Consider the following 24,329-nt stretch of genomic DNA (forward strand, 5'->3'; position numbering starts at 1 on the left):
GCCGACAGCCAAAGAGGTTGACTCCAAAGACTCCAATAATGTCTTAAAGGAGCTTTCTCTCTTGACAGCTAAAAACAGTGAACATCATCTTTGAAACCTTGAAAATCATGTGTTCAAAACTTGATCACCTAAGCCATCAAGGTCACCAAGCTCACTAATAAGAGCCAGGTGCAGTCTGAGCGCTCAGAGTATATTATCCCAGAGCTGATTTCACACCCATCTCAGCATGATGTCACAAGCAGGTCCTAAACGCCAGCATTCCAATGCAGATGGGGGTTCTTGTCAGCGTGTTCTACAGCCACATAAGGCTTGTCTGAATATTCACTGTTTTAATGGTTATATCCTGGACTGGAAAACTACGTTCCTTACCACCCAGCACTTGAGATCCCTTTTTGGAAACAGATCCAACTCTATCGACTTGAAGTCAGTTGAGCTCCTTAATTACTCATGAGAGTCCTGTAATGTGTTACTAACCTTTGCCAGCCCCATCTTTCCATCACTATTTTTTCGCCAGAAACGCTATCTAAGCTCCAAAGGCATTTTTCCAACACGGGTTTTCTCCAATGCTATCAGTCCTCCCTCTTCTCAAAGACTGATCACTCCCCTAAATCTATGGCCCCAGACGAACCTACCAGGGGCACTCTTCTCAACACTCCCCAACAGGACTTAATTAGTTGGACTGATGCTGCCGATCTCAGTGAAAACCGACTCCACCTTGAGAACAGCATTGAGGAGAATTTGATCAGTTCTTTCTCAGCTTTACCTGCCTCGGAGCAGATGGCAATATCAGATAGACTGGAACAGTTGCGAGTCAGACTTTTAGAAACAAGGGAGGATACTTCAGCACCCTTGTCCCAGACCCCTCACCCTGTCATGGTCAACACAGAGGTAGACCTACTTCAACCTACTCCATCTTTACTGCCCCCTATTTCAACTATCCCTGTGAGGACTTTCCTTTTTGATAACTCACTGTCCAAGGTCAAGGATCTCAACAGTGATTGCCAGTTCTCCAAAGCTGGGGGGGGGATATAAATGAGTCATCAGAGCAACCTCCAGAGAATACTGAATTGGAAACTCATGGACTGTCCCCTCGGAATTTACCTGATAACACAACCACATTCAACCAAGTGGTTAAATTCAACAATGTCCCAGCAACTAATTTGAAGCAGGATGACAGACCACATGGAGCACAACAGAAAGACTGTGAGCCTGTTCAGTCTTGTAACCTCCTAGTGATAACACCAAATGTCCAACCTGCTCCAGGTGAGAATATTACACCTAAGAATGGATGCATGCTCCTTGATGCCAAGGGTGACCTGAACATGATAGCAAATGCGAACTGACAACTAAAGTTTCTGTAATGGAATTTAGGGGGGTGGAGAAACAAACTGCATGCCTCAGATTTCTTTGCTCTTTTACAAGCCCATGACATTTTTTGTCTTCAGGAGACTTGGATCCAGGACTCTGAGCCCCCAGTTCTTCATGGTTACAGGGCCTTTTCAGTCCCAGCAGTCAAAAATCATTCCAAGGGGCGGGGATGTGGAGGCTTGGTCACCTTTATAACAGTTGATAAGGTCGAGGTGGAAGTTCTGGACAATAGTTGCCCAAGTAATTTTCAGATATTGTTAATTAAAGGTCTTCACTTTAGTAACCTAATTTGTATTAATGTGTACATCCCACCAAAGAGCAGTGCGTCACAGTGAATTTTTTAAATTAATTTTTATTAATTTTTATAACATAAAACATAAAAAAATAACAAAAATAATACAAAGGAGTATCTATATATACTTATTGATACATTGATAGTTACATAATTTTTAAGACCAAAAAGATACCCCTTCGCCCCTCCACCCACCTTAAAATGTGACCCATCACCCGACTTCCGAAGAAGTGTCCTAACATTTTAAAAATATCTTTCAACAGTAAATATAAAAATATTAAAACTATTTTCTATAACTCACTAATTAAAATAGTAAAATCCATTTTGGCCTGTTTATCCCAATATGTGATGGCCTTCGCCCATGTTTTTTTAAATTCTATATCTTTTCCGTGTAGGAAATCGGTTAATTTGGCCATCCTCATATACATCCATAATTTCTCTCTCCAGTCACGAATTGAAGGTTTATTCACTCGCTTCCACACTTTAGCTATTACAATTCTTGCAGCAGCAAAACTATATTGACAAATAACCCTATCATTATTACACATTTTTTGTGTGTGGAATTCCTAATAAACAAAATGCAGGTTGTCTTTTTACTCTACCATTAATCAAATTATTAGTTTCCCTTATAACTTGTTTCCAATTTTTTTTAATTTTTTTACATATCCACCAAACATGCATAAAAGTACCTCTTTCTGTTCCGCATTTCTAACATAAATCCATATCTCCTTTATTCATCTTAGATATCAACACTGGTGTTATATACCATCTATAAAACATTTTGTATAAATTTTCTCTAATTTCATTTGTTATTGTAAACTTAAATTCTCTCTTCCATAAGTTTTCCCATGTTTCCAAATCAATATTAAATCCTTTCATCCACTTCACCATTACTGGTTTAATTCTTTCTTGTTCTAAATTGGTTTCAATTAATAATTTATACATTCTTCTTATCAATCCTTTATTTCCCTTTATTAATATTTTTTCTAGTTTATTTTTATTTTTATTAAATCCAAGCTGTTTATCTTTGTTAAATATGTCTTTCAATTTATAATACAAAAACCAATCCTTAATATTAAGTTCTTCTCTATTTCTTAAAACCCATTCCCCTTCTTTATATTCAATAATTTCTCTATATACACCCATTTCTAAATTTAAATGTATCCCTCTCTTCATATACGCTTCTACTGGATTAATCCATCCCAGAGTCTTGTTTTCCAAAATCCTTCTATATTTTTTCCAAATTTGAAATAACCCAATTCTAATAATATGGATATTAAAATCTTTATTTACTTTCTCCTTATCATACCATAAATATGCATGCCATCCAAAGCGTAGGTTAAATCCTTCTAATTCTAATAATTTAATATTCTCTAATAAAATCCAGGTCTTTAACCATACGAAACAGGATGCCTCATAATACATCCTTAAATCTGGTAATCCTAACCCTCCTGTTTCCTTTAATTCAAATTATTATATGCTATTCTGTGTCTTTCCTTTCCCCATAGGAAGTTTAAAATATCTCTTTTCCAAATCTTAAATATTTTAACCCCTTTTATAATTGGTAGATTTTGAAATAAAAAAACATTTTGGGCAAAACCATCATTTTAATTACCGAAATTCTACCCCATAATGATAGAGGAATTTTTTCCCAATTTTTCAAATCCATGGTAATTTGCTGCCATATCTTAATATAATTGTTTTTAAATAAATTTAGATTATTTGAGGTTAACCAAATACCTAAATATTTTATTTTATGTTCAATAGAGAATCCTAAACGTTGTGATAGTTCTTGCTGCTGCAATAGTGTCATATTCTTAACCAATATTTTAGTTTTAGTTTTATTTATTTTAAAACCTGCAAGCTTTCCATAAACCTCAACCGTTTTATTCCATTCTCCAATTTGACTAATTGGATTAGTTAAAAAACATACTAAATCATCAGCATAAGCTTTAACTTTAAAATGATTTCTCCCAAATGACAACCTATAATATCTGTATTATTTCTAATTTTCCTCAATAAAATTTCTAACGTCAAGATAAACAATAAAGGTGAGAGAGGACAACCTTGTCTTGTACCCTTTTGAATTTCAAATTGTGATGTCAAACAACCATTGATCAACAATCTAGCCGTTTGATAAGTGTAAATATTTCCAATAGCTGATAGAAAATTTTGTCCAAAACCCATAAATTCTAATACTTTTTTCATAAATCTCCAATTTACATTATCAAATGCTTTTTCTGCATCTAAAAATATCAATGCAATAGGTGTAGTAACAGAGTCTGCATATTCTATAAGATCCAATACTACTCTAACATTTTGACTAATCAATCTGCCTGGAAGAAAACCAGCCTGGTCCTCATGTATTATTTGATTCAGTACCGTTTTCAACCTATTCGCTAAGATAACTACAAAAAGTTTATAGTCGTTATTCAATAATGAGATTGGTCTGTAGTTTTTGACATCCAATAAATCCGAGTTTGATTTTGGTATTAATACTATATTTGCTTGTTTCCAGGTATATGGGATGGATCCATTCTGCAAGCAATGATTCATTACTCTTAATAAATGTGGAGAAAATTGTTCTATAAAAGTTTTATAATAAAATGTTGTAAATCCATCTTCGCCTGGAGATTTATTTAATTTACTTTTACCTACAACTGTTTTTAATTCCTCCATAGTTGTATTAGAATCCAATGAATCTTTATGTTCCTGTGAAATTCCATCCCAATCAAATTGTTTCAAATATACCTCTATTTCCTTCTCTGAAACAACACTTTGTCTATAAAGATTTGAATAATAATCTATAAAAGTTTCCATAATTTTTTGTTTATCCATTGTTGTTTTCCCATCCCTCTTTATTTTTAGTATAGGTAGTTTCCTCTCTTTATATTTGAGTTGCCAAGCTAATAGTTTACCCGGTTTATCGGCATGTTCAAAAAATTTATGTCTATTAAACATTATCTTTTTCTCTATTTCTGAAGGTATTAAAAATTCGTATTGATATTGTAATTTTTTAAATCTATTTTTTAATCTATTTAATCTGCCCATTGGAATAAAGCCATTAAAAACACATTCGCGGCTTTCCACTTGCAAAGAGATCAAGCCCCCCAGAAGACAGGTAACCCCCCAAATCACACTCCACAGAGGCAATCAAGACCCCCCCCAAACCAGAAGATGCAAATTCCAAACAAAGGAGAACAACGGGCCAGACAGAGAGAGACTCACTGACATGGGATGTATTAAAACGAATGACAGACTAGCCTATTATAAACAACAGGAGCGGCTGCACAGCCAATTGGAAACAATAGGAGACAGCCAGAGAGAGACTCTGTTAACCCACAGTTAACTCCAGACGAAGTTGGCAACCTGTGAAAGCATCAGAAAGCACAGTCCCACACAGAGGCAATCAAGCCCACCCCCCAGCAGAACAGGTAAACCCACCCCCTTTGGCTTCCCCCCTCACCACACACACACACACACACACACACACACAGAATCCCCCCCCCACATACACACACACAGGAAAAAAAGTTATAGAGGGAAGCCCCAAAATGGGTCTTACTGGGGATGTCTTCTTCTCTTCCATCAGGAGCAGGGACTGGGAGTCAGGACTCAGGAGTAATCCAATACGATTCTAGCAGATACACACACAGACTCTCTCTGGCCATTTATGCACGGGAGGTTTTGCCTTGGATTTGCCGCTCTCTAGATGCACATTAAGGATTGCCTGCTCCCAATCATTCCAATGGGTGGATGGGGGGGACCGCATAACTCGGGGGGCCCTGACCCAATCTTTACAAAACTTGGGGGTTCTTTCAAGAAGGGTCCCCTCAAACTACACTGAAAGTTTGGGACCTCTACCTCCAAAAATGCCCCCCAGAGCTGTGGAAAGCCACGAATGTGTTTTTAATGGCTTTATTCCAATTGGCGATTTTGGGGGGACCCCTTTGGGGCCCCATATCTCGGGACCCCCTGACCCATTCTTTGCAAAGCTTGGGGGTTCTTGCAAGAAGGGTCCCCTCAAGCTACACTGAAAGTTTGGGACCTCTACCTCCAAAAATCCCCCCCCCCCGGAGTCGTGGAAAGCCGTGAATGTGCACACGCACCCTCCACCCACCCACGGGGATCTCTCTCTCACACAAACAGGCACCCTCTCTCTCTCTCTCTCTCTCTCTCTCTCTCTCTCTCTCTCTCTCCTTGGGCCACGCAGCAGCTGGGGTCACTCACTCATCCATGACTGATTGGCCAGAAGAAGACCCAGCTTGGCCGCCGATTGGCCGCAGGGGAATGCTGCCTTGGGGGCGCCGAACTTGTACGAATTTATCCGGTGTCCGCCCGAACACGCCAAGTTCAGTTCATCGTTTTCCTGCCTTTTTTTACTTCAGTTCTATCCGAAGTAGAAACCGCCGAATCAGGGAAAATTCGGCTGTTTTTCTTGTCGGATGGAACCGAATCGACAGCCCTAGTTGGAACATTAGATCAACCATTTGTATTTGTGCACGGTCCCAATCAAACATTTCCCTCTTTTATTTGCCTGCGTCCTCCATTTTTTTATGGCCATCTGCTTTTGCTATCGTTGGGTCAAAGGGACGCTTGTTCGTTGAGACGAAAGGGAGGGAGTGGAAGAGAGCAGGCTACAGGATCCCAGATGGGACAATTTCAGCTGTGCATGCTCCTTTTGATTGGTTTGTGCTTGGACTGTACCATCACTTAAACATGAGTGGGTGGATTGTATTGCCAAGCATCCCCCCCCCCCGCATCACATTGGGGAATTGTCTGCTCTCTACCTAGCCTCAATGGGAATTTCATGTTTTCTTAACCTCCAAACCACCACAGCAAGCATTCCTGGCAGCCTCTGGTAATTGGAGAAATAAAATTTAAACCATGATAACTTTTAGTGCACCCCCCCCAATCTCTAGGCAAAAGGACTTTCCCTATTCTGCTTCTGGGTCCCGATTGATTGCAAGACCCTTCTGTTTTCCCAACCACCCAGCTTCTAGGGCACCTTCCCCCCCCCCATTAGTTTCACTAGTAGGTTACAATGCAATCTGATTAGAGAGTTCTGTGTGTGGTTTGTGTGCATGCGAGAACTAGAGGCGTCGGGGGGAAATGTGAGGCCATTGTCCTATCGTCCCGTTGCAACGCCGATCCAAAATGCCGAGGGGGGGAGGTAGAGGGGAACCCAAGCAACGTCACAGTTATGTGTTGTTCCCTCCACGCCCCCTCTCTCTTGTGTGCATGCTATTTTATTGGAGGTTCACTCTGAAAGCAGACGTTTCAGAGACTTTAGAACAGGCAGGAGTGCGGGGGGGGTGGAATTGGAATTTGCATCCGGGACAAATGCTTCTAAGGTGTTTTCCACACGTTTCCTGGGCTGGGTGCGATAAGCCTCTCAGTCTTCTCTTCAGGCTAAACATACCCAGCTCCTTCAACCTTCCCTCATAGGACTTTGTCCCCAGACCCCTCACCATCTTTATTGCCCTCCTCTGGACACGTTCCAGCTTCTCTACATCTTTCTTAAATTGCAGTGCCCAAAACTGAATACAATACTCTAGGTGAGGTCTAACCAGAGCAGAATAGGCTCCACCCCAAAAACCACCCGCCGGTGGCAAAGAGGAACCTGATAACCCTACCTCTACACCACGGTGTACTAGAGAGACAGATGATAGATTTCCTCCATTTTCCCTTTTAGTGCTGGAATTTGACTATTGTGCTGCCATTCTAGTCTAAATATGAGTATTTCTGAAATTAATGCCTGAATGACAGCATGCACACAGCCCCACATATCTCAACCCCTTTCCTTCATTTACATCTTCCCCCAGTTCTCTCCATTACATATGCACATTGAGAAAACACCACAAACGAAAGGAAAAGCATGCTTGGTGCATGGTTAAGGTTTCCAGCTCCAGGTTGGGAAATACCTGGGAAATACCTGGAGATTTTGTGGGTGGAGCCTAAGGAGGGCAGGGTTTGGAGAGGAAAGGGACTTCAATGCCATAGAGTCCAGTTGCCAAAGTGGCCAATTTCTCCAGGGGAACTGATCTCTGTCACCTGGAGATCAGTTGCAATAGCAGGAGATCTCCAGCCACCACCTGGAAGTTTGGTAGTCAAACAGAAATAACTAGTGCCCCAAAGGAGACTGTGAAATCAAAAAATTGAGCACTTATGGCATAAAAAAAGCTGTTAAGCCTATTTCAAAATAGTGCAACCTTTATCTAGGTCCTTGACACTTGTAAAATACAGGGAGCACCTTGCCGCTGTACAATTGTTAACAAGTATCACAATTTACAATGTTTTCACAATAAAGTGGCTTTTCAATATTTGTGGTACATAACACAACACAATAGAAATGTTCATAGAGGCCACCTGGAGGTGGTACATAACACAACACAATAGAAATGTTCATAGAGGCCACACTATGCATGGTGTGGATGACTGCATCAAGGCAATCACATTGTGCATTTCCTGCATTGTGCAGGGGTTTGGACTAGATGACCCTGGAGGTCCCTTCCAACTCCTCTTTGGATGTTTCAGCCGTAGGAAGGACACACAAGCAGGTGGAAGACATGTGGGTAGGAGGGAGGTTTAGGGAAGCTGGAGTACCTGGTGGTGGGCAGAGGAGGGCCCCCCCGGGAACTATCTTTCTGGGCCCCCTGAAAACCTGGAACTGGCCCTGTTGGCAAGTATTGTCCGCTTTGACTAGTGGCAAGTCTTGAAAAGAGGAAGTATTTCCCCGCCCTGTTACCTGAGATCCTTTAACTGGGTTGAGAGGCTTCATTGTGCCAAGAATGTGCTCAAATGCTATCCTGCAGCCCCTCACCACTTGTAAAGGACCAGGTGCGAGTCAGGAAAGATGACTCATATCAAAGGCACAAATGTGAGTACCCTAAGCCGACAAGAAAAGAAACAAGCGTTCCTTTTGATTTTGGGGGTAAAGATTGCTATTAAGGGAAATTTTTCTGAACGCACAGAACTGCTTTTGGTCAGTTTGGAGGAATTCCAAAGGCTGAGGAGCACACAGTCCATGTCCCAGGGATGGGTCGGAGGGTGCATGAAGCTGTCATCTTGCACAAGCCAGGCATATATGGGGCTAGGGTTGCCAGGCCCCCCCTGCTCACCAGCAGAGGATGGGGGGATAGGATTGCTAGATCCAGGTTGGGAAACTCCTGGAGATTTGGGGATGAACCCTGGGGAGGGGAGGGGATGTGAAAGATCTCAGCCTGAGACCTTGGAGAGCTGCTGTCAGTCAAAGTAGACAATACTGAACTTGATGGACCAAGGGTCTGATTCAGTGAAAGATCTCAGCCTGAGACCCTGGAGAGCTGCTGTCAGTCAAAGTAGACAATACTGACCTTGATGGACCAAGGGTCTGATTCCGTAGAAGTAGGATTGCCAATCTCCAGGTCCTAACTGGAGATATCCTGCTATTACAACTGATCTCCAGCTGATAGAGATCAGTTCACCTGGAGAAAATGGCTGCTTTGGCAATCGGACTCTATGGCATTAAAGTCCCTCCCCTCCCCAAACCCCACCCTCATCAGGCTCCGCCCCAAAAACCTCCCGCTGGTGGCAAAGAGGGACTTGGCAACCCTAAGTAGAAGGCAGCTTCATGTGAGTCCACCCTCCAAAGCATCCATTTTCTCCAGGGGAGCTGATCTCTGTAGTCTGGAGATGAGGTGTAATTCCGGGGAACCCCAGGTCCCACCTGGAGGCTGGCATCCATATATGGGGCTATGGTTGCCAAATTCCAGGCAGGGCCTGGTTGTCTCCTGGAATTACTACTGATCTTCAGATGACAGAGATCAGTTCCCCTAGAGGAAATGGCTGTTTGGAGGGTGATTTCTTTGGCACTGAGGTCCCTTCCCTCCCAAGTCCCCACTCTCCCCAGACCCCACCCCCAAATCTCCAGGAATTTCACAACCCAGCACAGGCAACCCTATGGATCTGTCCAATGTTTTGACCTCCAAGGAACCTATTGAATGCCAACTGGCGTTTACCTACAGAAGAAACAGGGGCGATCCGTTTCATAAGTCAAGCAAATACAAATGTGCCAGGCAAGGTTCCAGAACAAATGTGCAATCACCAAAGGGCCTGAAAATGGTGTTATGCTGAATTAGGGTTGCCAACCTCCAGGTGGTGGCTGGAGAGCTCCTGCTATTACAACTGATCTCCAGATGGTAGAGATCAGTTCCCCTGGAGAAAATGGCCACTTCGGCAACTGGACTCTATGACATTGAAGTCCCTCCCCTGCTCAAGCCCCGCCCTCCTCCAGCTCCGCCCCCAAAACCTCCCGCCAGTGGCAAACAGGGACCTGGCAACCCTATGGTGAATACATATGTATTAGCATCTGGGCATTTACCTACAATAATTTGATGAAAGCATATAGAAGGAGGAGCTACTTGGGATCTTGTCATTATTTATGTATGTATTCAGGTATTTGTACCCCACCTTTCTCCCCAACGGGGACCCCAAGGAGCTTTATTTATTTCTTTACTTTATTTATATCCTCCTTTGCTCCCCGAAGCAGCTTACAACATTCTCCCTGCCTCTATTTTATCCTCGCAACTACCCTGTGAGGTAGGCTAGAGAGAGTAACTGGCCCACATTCAGGTTCTATGGTAGAGCGTGGTTTTGAATCTGAGCTTCCGAGAGCCTAGTCCAACACACCAACCACTACACTATGCTGGCTCTCATTATAGGTAGGGTTGCCAACTTCCAGGTTTAATTTAAAAATTAAAATCCAAAATTCTTTGGATTTTAAAAATCAATAGACGCATGCATGTTGATAAACCACTGCAGAAAAGCAACCTGGATATTTTGTGGGCATAACTGGGTGGGGTTTTGCCTCTGTACGTGCGCGGTTCTTTTGGAAAAGAATCTTGATAGATCTGTACAATTGTGTCAAGGTTGATTTTTTAGTGTTTTATTGATGTGCATCGAGAAAGAGGGATCAGGGAAAGGCAAACAAATGGAAGGAGTCGAAAGCTGCTGCAACTTGCGCGTGCAAAGTACAAAATTTGGAAATTTAAGAAAAAGAAACAATGAGAGATTCCTAATAGGTTGGTTCCACCCTGGCCACTCCGAAACCCAGGGAGATCCAGAGAATTCTGAAAGCACCCTTAATTGCTATGCTCATCTCGTTTTTGTAACCAACGGTTCCTGCCTCAAGGGGCCCTCGAAATAGAGTCAACAAGATTTCCATGGTATAAGCTTCCAAGAGGCAAAGCTCCCTGACGAAGGATTTTGTTGGTCTTCAAGGCTCCACTGGACTCAGATCTTTCTCTTCTACGACAGACTAACATGGCTACCCACCTGAAATCATTTAGAAATAATGAAACATTTATAATTTCCTAGCTTCTTTGATGACACTGGTTAGCCCCATCTCGTCAGATCGCTGGAGCTTTGCAGGGTTGGCCCTGTTTAGCACTTGGATGGGAAACCACCAAAGAAGACCATGGTTGCTATGCAGAGGCCAGCCATGACAAACCACCTTGAATGTCTCTTGCCTTGAAAACCCTATAGGGTTGTCATAAGGAGGCGACGATGTGACAGTACTTTCCACCCCCAATGGCTTTGAGAGTTGACCAACAGCTCAGGGCTGCAACTTGCTATTCCCAGAAACTCAGAGCTCTCAAGAAGTCTCAGGTAAGGAAACCGATGACCCTTGGCAAACATACCTTGCCAGCCGTTTTTTATCTGTAATGGAGTTGTAGAAAACAAAGGCTCTTGTAATAGATTCGGTTGCTTTCAGCACAGTGCAGTTGAAATAAATGGTCTTAGAAAGGGTGTAACCCTGCTTTGGACGACACTTATTAGTAATTTCTTCCTATTTCTCATGGCCTGGCGGGGGGGCTACTTTATAAGCGGCTTGATAAAAATACAGATATTGTCCATATTTATGTTCTGTCGAGTAGAAAAATAACAATTGACTGAAACCTTTTCACGTAAAGCGTACGATCTATTGTGTCAGGGATTATGTTTTATCTAAAACAAATAAAGGCAGTTCTGTGTACTAGAAAGAGACTTTTGTATTCAGCAGCCAGTGAGAAGTCAGTTTGGAGGGCTTCTTTCTTTGGAAAGGTATTATGTAATCTTTGTTTTGTTGAACAGGTTCGCCAGAGCAGGAAAACGTTCGAACAAGCCCAGCGATCGAGCCTTGCCATAACCCCACAGATTTACCATTGCAAATGTCCATTAAAGCGAGAGGAGCAGGCAGGCTAGGTTTTCCGGAAAAGGTTGGCCACCTGAACTACCACATGTGAATAGGGTGAGTGTACGTGCTTGCGTTCATTCTTAGCCTCTTTCTCCCCTTTATTCTGTTTTCTGTTTTCCAGCCCTACCCGGCCTACATTTTCCCACTGTAAGTTTTGTGGGCAGGAGGTCTGCATTGGGTGTGTGATGTCATGGCTTGGTGGTAGAGAATCTGCTCTGAATGAAGGGCTGCCAGGTCCCTCCTGGCCACCAGCGGGGATGGGTGGGGGGTTTGGGTTGCAAGATCCAGCTTGGGAAACTCCTGGAGATTTGCAAATGGAGCCTGGGAGGACAGAGACCTTAATGGGGTACAATGTCTTTTACCTGCCTTGCAATACTGCTATGTATCTGCACACTTATAAAAAGCTAGGGCTGATTTTAATGTGCCAGCTGTCTCGGTGGTTCTTCCTCCTTCCCCTGTGATTCTTTCTATTTAAGTCATTTGGGTCTCTCCCACCCCCCAGCAACGTTTGATGCTATTTGTGTGTTGTAGGATTGCCAGGTTCCCCCTGGGTACTGGCAGGGGATGAGTGGGTAGGGTTGCCAGATCCAATTCGGGAAAGGCCTGGAGATTTGGGAATGGAGCCTAGGGAGGACAGTAGGGTTGCTAGTTCCAGGTTGGGAAATACTTGGAGATATGAAGGATGGAGCCTGAGGAGGGCAGGGTTTGGGGAGGGGAGGGACTTTAATGCGGTATAATGCCGTGTGATCCTTTCTGTTTGAGCCGTTTTCTGTGTCTCCCCCCCCAGCAACTTTTGATGCTATTTGTGCGTTGTAGGATTGCCAGGTTCCCCCTGGCCACCAGCGAGGGATTGGAAGGGTAGGGTTGCCAGATCCAGTTTGGGAAACTCCTGGAGATTTGCAGATGGACCAGGGCCTGGACCAGGAGCCTGGGAGGCCTGGAACAGGGGCCTGGGAGGACAGTGGCCTCAGTGGGGTACAATGCCATAGAATCCACCCTCCAAATACCCATTTTCTCCAGGGGAACTGATCTCTGTACTCTGGAGATGAGCTGAAATTCCAGGGGATCGCCAGGTCCCACCTGGAGGCTGGCATCCCTATCTGGATACAATTCTTGGCATCTCCAGTAAAAAGATGGTAGCATGAGAGACTCCGGAGAGTGGCTGCCGGTCAGAGTAGACAAGGCTAACCTCCGTCGAAGTCATTTGTATATTTATGCAAAAGCACTCTGCAAAGCATTGCTTACAGGAAGGCTGCCATAGGAAGAGAACAGCAATTTGGAGAAAACTAAGCAAGTCTATTAAGCCGCACGGCGCTCGATTTGTAGTTTTTCGGCATGCCCAGGTCGGAGCTCATTCACCGGCTCTTTCTGGTCCTTCTCTTGGGATTCAATAGCCAAAGGACAGATCAAAAATGACTTACCTCCTGCTTTGATGAGGGGGAAAGTGTTGCCGGCTGCCTGCAGGGCATCCAAGGTGGCATTGGGCAACCAGGAAATAGTGCAGATGGATACCACAGGAATTAGCCAGGGATAAATGGCGTTGTCCAATGAGAGAGCGGCAACAAGGTGTGTTGCTTGCAGTGCCCTTTCCCCTAAGAGCAATGTTTCTTCTAAATGTTCCAAAGCACAAGGATCGTGACACATCCGCTTGGCCACGAGCCAGCTGGTGTGGCCCATGTGCTTTGACCCCGAAGGCAGGAATGCCAGCCATCAAAGAGTTGATCCCTTGCTCAACTTTGCAGGAGATTTTCGAGTGGCAAGTGTGTGATGAGCAATCACACAGATGCCCTAGAAAGCCAATACACTGGAAGAGGAACTGGTTTTTATATGCTGACTGTCTCTACCGCTTAAAGAAGGATCAGCATAGCTTACAATCACCTTCCCCTCCCTGTAACAGACACCCTGTGAGGTAGGTGAGGCTGAGAGAGCTCTAAGAGAGCGATGACTAGCCCAAGGACACCCAGCTGGCTTCACATGGAGGAGGGGGGAAACAAATCCAGTTCACCAGATTAGCATCTGCTGCTTATGTGGAGGAGTGGGGAATCAAACCTGGTTCTTCAGATCAGAGTCCACCTCTCCAAACCACTGCTCTTAACCACTACACCATGCTGTCCCCCTCCCCCTTGTTTAAAATGGAAGATTAATCCAGTGATTCTCGAGAAGAAAACGCAAAGAATATATTTTTCCCCCAACACAATGCATGGCTCCTTCTGCACTCCGAGGCAGCTATCCTAAGATGTGAAGGGAGAAGTGGATGGCTTGGTTTGGCCATAACGGAGGAAAGGACACGGAGATACTTGCTACTTGCCCCTGGTTCTCCTTTTCTCTTTAGTGGCATTTGAGTGGAGAAGCTGTTCAAATATCTGCCCACATGGCTGCCATCATGTCAGAAAACAAAGTGGACCTCCCAGAGCAAACCAACGATAAAGATCTGTCATCGAAGAATGACATCCCGTGCCAAAAGAGAGAGCAGGAGGGAATTTGATCCTTCAATCCCCTCCTCAGATTGGCTCGTCAAAACTGAGACCTGTGTGTGTGCAAAGTGCCTTCAAGTCGCAGCCGACTTATGGCAACCCCTTTTGGGGTTTTCATGGCAAGAGACTAACAGAGGTGGTTTGCCAGTGCCTTCCTCTGCACAGCAACCCTGGTATTCCTTGGTGGTCTCTCCCATCCAAATACTAACCAGGGACAACCCTGCTTAGTTTCTGAGATCTGACAGGTTGCTGTGGGTGACTCCACTCCCCCGGGGAGCCAGGATCAAGACCTGGATGAAACACAGCTTTCTGTAGAACAGGGAGCCAATGATTCTGCACAAGGTACTCTTTCGAGTGTGTTTGTGGGCTTCCGATTGGAAGGTGTCTGTAACACTTTGGTGGGGTGTGGCTGTTTCGTGGTCTTTGTTGTCTCGAGTGCCCATGATAAAGCCCCCTCAATGCCCCAGTATGTCCCTGGCAGTGCACTACTAGGTACCGCAAGACGTTTCTCAGGAGGAGTACCACGCAATCGGTGGGGTGGGATAAGCTTGCAAGGCGCAAGAGAAGTTGCGGAGCGCAAAAACTGCTTGTAGAGCAGGCCGCAGGGAGATTAATCATGGCCCTCCGCATTACCGTGGAGTGGGCACAACGGGCATTTGTGCTGTGGGGGTCTTGACTGGGATTCGCCGCAACCTGGATTTCGTGGCAACGAGCAGATTGCTTGTCTACATGACAAGCTGCATCTCTCCATGGGAAAGAGGAGAATCTCATCAGCATTATGTTTTATATTATTCTTAATCTATATTTATGTGAAATATTCCTATTTGCTGTGAATATACTATAAAGCAGACTGTGTGTGTCTCTCTCCCCCCTCCTGCCTGTGCTATTTTAAATTCTCCCTGTCTGCAGTAGTTTCCTGCTTTGAGCTCAGAGTAGCTAGCTTAACTGCAGGAAAGTGGAACTAAGAGGCCCCCTGCTTAGCTTCACAGACTGGACATTTTTCAGCTCTGTCCCTTTGCCTTTGAAACTCTCCAGATCTCACTGGGAGACTTTGGTTAAAAGCCATTTTATACATGCTACCTAAAGCCACTTTTATATATACTGTCATGGGTAAACAGGCAACTGTCTCTATCAGTATAAAGTGATAAAACATCCAAAGTTATAATCACATCTCCCTTGATGGTGGTAACCTGTTCTATTTGTTGAATGAATTGAGTTGTGTCTAGAATATAGGATGGAGTGTCTATAGCAAATGTAGAAAACTTTCCAAGTATTTAGAGATGGGGTCGAGTAGGCCATTAATCCCAGAAACAATAGGACACCCTGGAGGTGGCAACAGCACTTTATGGATTTTAGGAAGTACATAGAATGTAGGAATCTTTGGATATTTATTAATTAAATAGTCACCTTCATTTTTAGTAATAAGATCTAGTGTTAGGGCTTCATATTCAACTGTTTTGATTACTTTTAAAACTGCATTAGATGGATCTTTTTTGAGTGGGGTATAATATTCTAAATTGTTAAGTTGTTTAAAGCACTCATCTTTTTTATTAGGAAGAACAATTGCTCCACCTTTGTCAGCTGGTTTTATAATTATGTCTTTTAAATTGTTTAATGTATCCTTTTAATGTATCCTTTTATCCTTTTTAATGTATCCCTTTTATCATCATCATCAAAATTATTTTTAAAGGGATTTTTTTTTCTTTTCCGTTCTAGTAATGTCCCTATTCACCAAATGATAGAATGTCATGATTGAGGATTTTGAGTGGGAGGTAGGGCTGTTGATTCGGTTCAGGCCAAACCGAAAAACAGCCAAATTTCCCCCGATTCGGTTGTTTTTCGGTTCGGACTAACCAAACTCAAAAAAGGCGGGAAACAGGGGAGCCGAATTTGCCGAATTCAGGGGTTCAGCAAATAAATTCAGCAGATTCGGGGGGCCCCACGCCTTCACGGGGCTTCCATGAAGGTGCGGGGAGGGGGCCCTTTAAACAGGTCTGCGCCTCCCAGCTGGGAGGCGCAGATCTGTTTAAAGGCCCCCCTGCCAGCCCTGCCGGGAGTCCCGGCAGGGCTGGGGTGTGTGTCTGGAAACCCTCTGCGCTGCCTGCGCAGACAGCGCAGAGGGTCTTGCCAGCCCCCCGCCAGCCCTGCCGGGACTCCCGGCAGGGCTGGGGGGGGCTTTAAATAGATCTGTGCCTCCCGGCCGGGAGGCACACATCTGTTTGAAGACCCCCCGTGCGCCTCCAGGGAGCTTCCCTGAAGGCGCGCGGGGGGGCGAATTTCCCCCCGAACTCCAGATCCCCTCGAATTTCCGGGGATCCGAAGCGGGGGATTTCGGACTTCGGCACAGCCCGAATAAAAATGGGCCGAATTTTGCTGAAGCCGAACTATACCGATTTTTTTTTTCAACAGCCCTAGTGGGAGGTATGAAGTTAGATTTTATTCTAAAGCTGGAGTATTTTTTAGTTGTTGGAGAATCCTTGATCTCCTGCTCATAGAGATCAGTTCCCCTAGAGAAAATGGCCACTTTGGCAATTGGACTCTATGCCATTGAAGTCCCTCCCCTCCCCAAAACACACCCACCTCAGGCTCTACCCAAAAAACTTCCTGGGCAACCGTAATGGTGGTGGATGATATCATTTTTGTGGTTTGTTTTTGCTTTGGCTTTTTACCACACCACCACTTAAGACTGTTAATAGCCTCTTTGGACAGCTCTACCCCCACCCAATCTTTATAGCGAAGAGCCACTCCTTAATAATTTGAAGCGCTCCCTTGTTTGACTTCTCTGACGGGATGGTTTCTTTTGTAATTGGAACAATGTAGTGATTGAAACCTGCATTGCTATGGTAATAGCATGATAATGCTTCCTGTTATGTTTTCTGTATCCATCCTAAACACTTCCTAAAAGAAATTGCTGCCCTATTCTTAGGGATGTGTGTGCAAAGTGCCTTCAAGTCGCAGCCGACTTATGGCGACCCCTTTTGGGGTTTTCATGGCAAGAGACTAACAGAGGTGGTTTGCCAGTGCTTTCCTCTGCACAGCAACTCTGGTATTCCTCGGTGGTCTCCCATCCAAATATTAACCAGGGCTGACCCTGCTTAGGGGATAAGAGGAGCTAAATTAGGAAATATTTGTCTACATTCAAATTTAAAGTCAAACTCTCATCATACCCCCCTTAGGAGAAGCTGAGTTAAATTGTAGAACTCCCTGCCCCAGGCTGCCAACCTGGAAGGCTTTAAGAGGGGAGTGGACATGTTCATGGAGGAGAGGGCTATCCATGGCTACTGGTCAAAATGGACACTAGTCATGATGCATCCCTATTCTCTCCAGGATCAGAGGAGCATGCCTATCGTATTAGGTGCTGTGGAACACAGGTAGGATGCTGCTGCAGTCGTCTTGTTTGTGGGCTTCCTAGAAGCACCTGGTTGGCCACTGTGGGAACAGACTGCTGGACTTGATGGACCTGGGTCTGATCCATACGGTTGCCAGTTCTGGGTTGGGAAATACCTGGAGATTTTTGGGGCAGAGCCTGAGGAGGGAGGGGTTAGGGGAGGGGAGGGACTTCAATGTCATTGAGTCCAATTGCCAAAGCAGCCATTTTCTCCAGAAGAACAGATCTCTGTCGGCTGGAGATCAGTTGTAATAGTGGGAGAGCTCCAGCTAGTAAAAAAACAACAATTGTGTTTGTCTTACTGTCAAATGTATTGAAAATAGACCACCAAAACAAATGAAAAGTGTGTCAAAAAACATACACAATAGCCTCACAGGGCTAGCCTTGCAGGGCTTATTGGCAGTGCCAATAGGCTGAAAATATAGGAAAGCCGAACAGCTAAACAAAAATAAAGCCTCCCAGGCTGAATATAAACCAAAAAAAGATATGGTTATAAGCAATACACAACAATAGTGGTGGTTGTAAGTAGGGCTGTTGATTCGGTTCGGCCCGAACTGAAAAACAGCCGAATTTCCCCTGATTCGGTGGTTTTTAGTTCGGGACGAACCAAACTCAAAAATAGAGGGCAACCGGGGGGGGGGGTGAATTCATCGAGTTCGGGAGTTCACGAATAAAACCGGCAAATTTGGGCCGTCAGTAAGCAGCATAACCGTCAGTAAGCAGCATTCTCCTCCCCCGGCCAATCGGTGGCCAAGCTGGGTCTTCTTCTGGCCAATCAGTCAGGATTGAGTACTGGAGGAATCAGCTGATGTGCGGCCCGGCCGGGGAGAGAGAGAGAGAGGGAAATCCTCGTGTGTGTGTGGGGGGGGTGTGCTTGTGCACATTCACTCCTTTCTGTGGCTGCAGGGGGTTTATTTTTGGAGTACAGACCCCAAACTTTCAGCAGAGATTCAGACAAGCCTTCTTAAGAGACTACCCAAGTTTTGTAAACATTGGGTCAGGGGGTCCCAAGATATGGGCTCCCCCCTTTTTTCTTTCCATGGCTGCAGGGGGCGCATTTTTGGGGGTACAGACCCCAAACTTTCAGTGGAGCTTCAGATGAGCCTTCTTAAGATACCCCCCAAGTTTTGTAAACATTGGGTCAGGGGGTCTCGAGATATGAGCTCAACCCTTTTTACCTCCCTCCTTTTCCATTTCCGTGGCTGCAGGGGGCGCTTTTTTGGGGATACAGCCCCCAAACTTTCAGCATAGCTTCAGACAATCCTTCTTAAGATACCACCCAAGCTTTGTAAAGATGGGTTCAGTGGGGGCAGAAATATCGGCTCCCCCCTTTTCTCTTTCCGTGGCTACAGGGGGTGCATTTTTTGGGGTGCAGATCCCAAACTTTGAGCGGAGCTTCAGACAAGCCTTCTTAAGAGACCACCCAAGTTTTGTAAACATTGGGTCAGGGAGTCCCGAGATATGGGCTTTCCCCTTTCCCCTTTTCCCTATTGGGATGAATGGGATCCTGTATGCATCTCCTCCAGAGCAAAACGTCCCGTGCCTAAATGGAAACATCTTGGATTACCCAGTCCTCCCCAGCCCCTCCTGATGGAACAGAAGACAGCCACAGTAAGACCCCTTTGGGGGCTTTAACCTATAATTTTTCTCCTGTGTGTGTGTGTGGGGGGGAAGCAGAGTCTGTGTGTGTGTGGGGAGGGAGCAGTTTCTGTGGGTGGGGGGGAAGCCAAAGGGGGCTTTTGCCAGTTCTGCCTGGGGTGTGTGTTCCCCCTCGAGTCTCTCTCTCCCTGGTTTGAGGAGGGGTTTCAGTTGTGTGTCTTCAGGTTTTCCCTCATTCATAAAAAACTTCTCAGCTGTTTGTCGGGGCTGGGAGCTTTGTGCGTGGGCGGCAAGCTCTGCTCAGAGATGCACATTAAGGGTGGGGGGACCCCTTTCAGGGCCCATATCTCAGCCCCCCCTGACCCAATCTTTACAAAACTTGGGGGGGTCTTTCAAGAAACGTCCTTTGAAGCTCTGCTGAAAGTTTGGGACCTCTACCCCCAAAAATGCCCCCCCAGAGCCGCAGAAAGGCGTGGTTGTGTTTTTAATGGCTTTATTCGGCCGAATTTTTTTTCCGAACTTTGAATTCCCGCCGAATTGCACGGACCCGAAGTGGGGGAGTTCAGACTTCGGCATATGCTGAATCTAAACGGGCCGAATTCAGCCGAATCCGAACTATACCGAATTTTTTTTAATTCAACAGCCCTAGTTGTAAGCAATACACAACAAAGGCCACTGTGGCACAGTTGTATATACAGGGTTGCCTTTCTACCGTGGGGTATCAATGTGCACAGGTGCCAGTAATGTAGACTCAGGGAAAGAAAGAACTAGGTGCACTGGTGGAACAGACGTCTGTGGCAAGCTGAGTTTGGGAGGGAGTGTTGGAAATTCTCCTATCTTAACCAGCTCTTGGGTACATATCAAACGCCTCTCCGTATCCTGGCCATTGTGTTCCGTTTGTTTTGCAATCTCTGCAATCTCAATAATTTCTTAAAGAAGAAGAAGAAGAGTTGGTTTTTATATGCTGACTTTCTCTACCACTTAAGGCAGAATCAAACCGGCTTACAATCGCCTTCCCTTCCCCTCCCCACAGCAGACACTCTGTGAGGTAGGTGGGGCTGAGAGAGAATGACTTGCCTCTCCGTATCCTGGCCATTGTGTTCCATTTGTTTAGCAATCTCTGCAATCTGGAAACCACACGGATGTCTTGATAACAGCAGAAGGCTATTTTTCTATGACATTTTCTATGCGCCGGCTTTGCAGTGACTTCTGGAATGATGGTTCAGCGTGAAAAACTGGGGAAAAAATACATGGGGCACTTCAGCCTGGAACACGCTGCTAATTACCAAGCATAGACGGCCTTAAGTTCTACTCCTGCTTGTAAGCAAAGTAAGATTGGGGATTATTTTACCTCTGCTAACTTCCTTGAGGGTTCTGTTCCCATTTCAACCTGCTTTGCTGCTTTAGCGCTTCCTTTGTGACCCACCCCCCAAGTTAATAACCTGTGCGATGGCTCAAATGAAGCTGTAATTTCGCCATTGGCCATGGAGGAGGACTCTAGGGACCTCAATAATATGAAGAAGAAGAAGAAGAAGAAGAAGAAGAAGAAGAAGAAGAAGAAGAAGAAGAAGAAGAAGAAGAAGAAGAGTTGTTACCACTTAAGGCAGAATCAAACCGGCTTACAATTGCCTTCCCTTCCCCTCCCCACAACAGACACCCTGTGAGGTAGGTGGGGCTGAGAGAATGTGACTTGCCCAAGACCACCCAGCTGGCTTCGTGTGTAGGAGTGGGAAAACAAACCTAGTTCACCAGATCATCCTCTGCCGCTCATGTGGAGGAGTGGGGGATCAAACCCTGTTCTCCAGATCAGAGTCCACCGCTCCAAACCACCGCTCTTTTTTATATATATACATTTTTTGATTATTTTCATAGAAGATGGATTACATTGATTCAATGTTACAACAACAAAACAGTAAAATAGTAATGCTCATTTTGCCCATTACCTCCATTTTATAACCCTCCATCCCCCATCACCCCGCTTCACTGTGATCGACTCCCGTTGATTAATCTCTTAGATTAATACTTTAACTTATCTTACCCTATACTTATTTGTTTTACTTACAGCCCCTTCATCCTTTTTGTAAAAGCTACCTTTGCTATTTTTGCCCAATATATAAATGTTTTTTGCCATTGATTCTTAAATATTTCTATGTCTTTTCCTTTCAAACTATTTGTAATGTTATCAATTTGTATATAGTAAGTCATTTTGTCTCTCCAATCTTTCATATGAAGTTTTTTTCCAATTATCAATTACGCTGCTGCAAAACTATACTGACAAAACTATACTGATCCATCTCATTTAGTGGCAATCTTGAAGAGAGTGAAGGAATTAGATTGGGCCAGTACGGTTGGGAGGGCCAGACGTACTTGCTCCGGTCTGGTCTTAGGACTCCCCCCACCAGAGAAGCTTCCAGAATTCCACTTTACAGTTTCTATCTTCTCACATCGTCAGGCTCTCTTTTTAGCTCGTTTAAATGCCTTTCCATCCATGGTCATGTTGGGCGGATACACTGGGATACCTTTTCCGGACCGTCTCTGCCCATGTAACACGGGCGAAATTGAAATGTTAGACCATCTGATGCTCTGCTGTCCTCACTGGTCTCAAGATAGAGATGCTCTTATTGCTCCAGTCCTCACCAGCTTGAACCTCCCTCTACATGCCTGGGTGCTGCCTTTTTTGCTTGGCGACTCAACTAATGGTGCAGCCACATCGGATGTTGCCCGCTTTTTGGGCAGAGTGGCTGCTCTTAAGAAGAGCCTACCTCTGGCAATTTTTTGGTCAGTTTGCTCCGCCCCCAGTTTATTTTAGTTAGGATTTTTACTTATTGGGCTGACGCCCAATTTTTAGCATCGTTAACTTAAGATTGTATTATCCTTATCATGTTTACTATGTATTATGCTTCCTATCCTCCCTCGTCTTCTCCTCCCTTCCTTTACTCCTCCCTTGGTCAAAGACTGCGGTCATAGACCTAATAATAAATTATTATAAAACTATACTGACAAACCACCGCTCTTAACCACTACACCACACTGGCTCTCTCTCCTGACAGCTAAAACAGGGAAGAGCATCTTTGAAAATCTGAAATTTGTGTGCTCAAAACTGGATCACCTAAGTCACCTGGTCACCACTAATAAGCTCACTAATAAGTATCTGGTAAAGCCTGGGAGTATAGAGCATTTTATTCCAGAGCAGCTTCCTCACCTATCGCACCATGATGATACAAAAAGCCGAGTCGCAACTAATGGGTCAAACAAGCCTTCTGCCCAATGGGAAATACAGGGGACTAATGGAACCACATAAAATCTGCCTGAGTATCTGTGACGTTAACGGCAGAACACCCTCCTGGTAGTCTGTCCCACCTGTTAAAAGTTATATAAGAAGTTTGTTTGGAGAACGAAATGGTCTTGTACACGTAAGATCAGGGGAGTCACTAAAGGGTCTTCTTCTGGCCAATCAGTTGCGATTGAGCACGTGGGCCCAGCTGCTGCATGGCCTGGGGAGAGAAAGAGAGTATCTGTTTGTGTGAGAGGGAAATCCTTGTGGGGGGTGCGTGTGCACATTCGCTCCTCTCCGTGGCTGCAGGGGGCACATTTTTGGGGGTACAGCCCCCAAACTTTTAGCGTAGCTTCAGATGAGGCTTCTCGCAAGAACCCCCAAGTTTTGTAAAGATTGGGTCAGGGGGTCCCAAGATATGGGGCCCGGAAGGGGTTCCCCCTTAATGTGCATTTTTATTCCATTTACAGCACACATTCAAGCCATTCCGTGGCTGCAGGGGGTGCATTTTTGGGAGTACAGCCCCCAAACTTTCAGCGTAGCTGTCAGCCCTTGGCCTACTTGAACCAAAAACCATATCAGAGACAGTCAGGTCCAAAGAAGCTGTTTTTACTTGGTCAAAATAGGTTAACAGAGCATAATGAAAAGGGTGACAGCTATGAGGCTGTCTGGCTGAAACTTGGTAATATAGATGCACAGGAAAGGCGAGAGATTACATATTGAAAACAAAGTAGTTTCCCAGAGCTTCAAACAGAGTGCAGTAAGCATAACAGTAGTCCGTGAGACCTTGAGTCTGGCCGCAGTTCAGTAGGCATAACAGTAGGCATAACAAGTCCTTGAGTCTGGTTGGCAGGAAGTCAAAGTGAACAGCAACTGAGATACCTGACAGTAGCTTCAGATGAGGCTTCTTGCAAGAACCCCCAAGTTTTGTAAAGATTGGGTCAGGGGGTCTCGAGATATGGGGCCCGAAAGGGGTCCCCCCTTAATGTGCATTTTTATTCCATTTACAGCACACATTCAAGCCATTCCGTGGCTGCAGGGGGCACATTTTGGGGGTGAAGCCCCCAAACTTTCAGCATAGCTTCAAATGAGAGTTCTTGCAAGAACCCCCAAGTTTTGTAAAGATGGGATCAGGGGGTCCAGAGATATGGGTTCCCTATTGGGATGAATGGGATCAGCCAATCCTATGCATCTAGAGAGTGGCAAATCCAAGGCAAAACCTCCCGTGCTTAAATGGAATCGTATTGGATTACCCAGTCCCTCCTGATGGAACAGAAGACATCCACAGTAAGACCCCTTTTGGGGCTTTAATCTATAATTTAATCTATAATAATCTATAATTGTGGGGGCGGAAGGCAAAGGAGGCTTTCGCCCATTCTGCCGAGGGGTGTGTGACAGCTCACCTCTGTGGGAGTGTGTGTACTGCTTTTTTTTAAGTTTGAAGTTGAGTCTGGGCTGCGGCTAGCAAGTCTCTCTCTGCTCGGCACCCAGGCCGCACCTCCTCCTTGGTGTTTTTCATTGTTTTTGCCTCTAGCCTGGGGTTGAGTGTGATCCCCTGCGTGAGATCCCCTGCGTCTTGAGTTTTTTCCCCGTTTGGGGGGTGCACAGCGGCACCATATTGGTTGGAGAGGTGGAGGGTGGTGCTGCTTGAGTTTGGTGGGGTCGTTTGCATAAGGGGAGAGCGTCCCTCCACCATGAGAAGAAGGAGCAGGGCAGAA

This window comes from Euleptes europaea, chromosome 2 (assembly GCF_029931775.1).
Source record: "Euleptes europaea isolate rEulEur1 chromosome 2, rEulEur1.hap1, whole genome shotgun sequence".
Lineage (NCBI taxonomy): Eukaryota > Metazoa > Chordata > Lepidosauria > Squamata > Sphaerodactylidae > Euleptes > Euleptes europaea.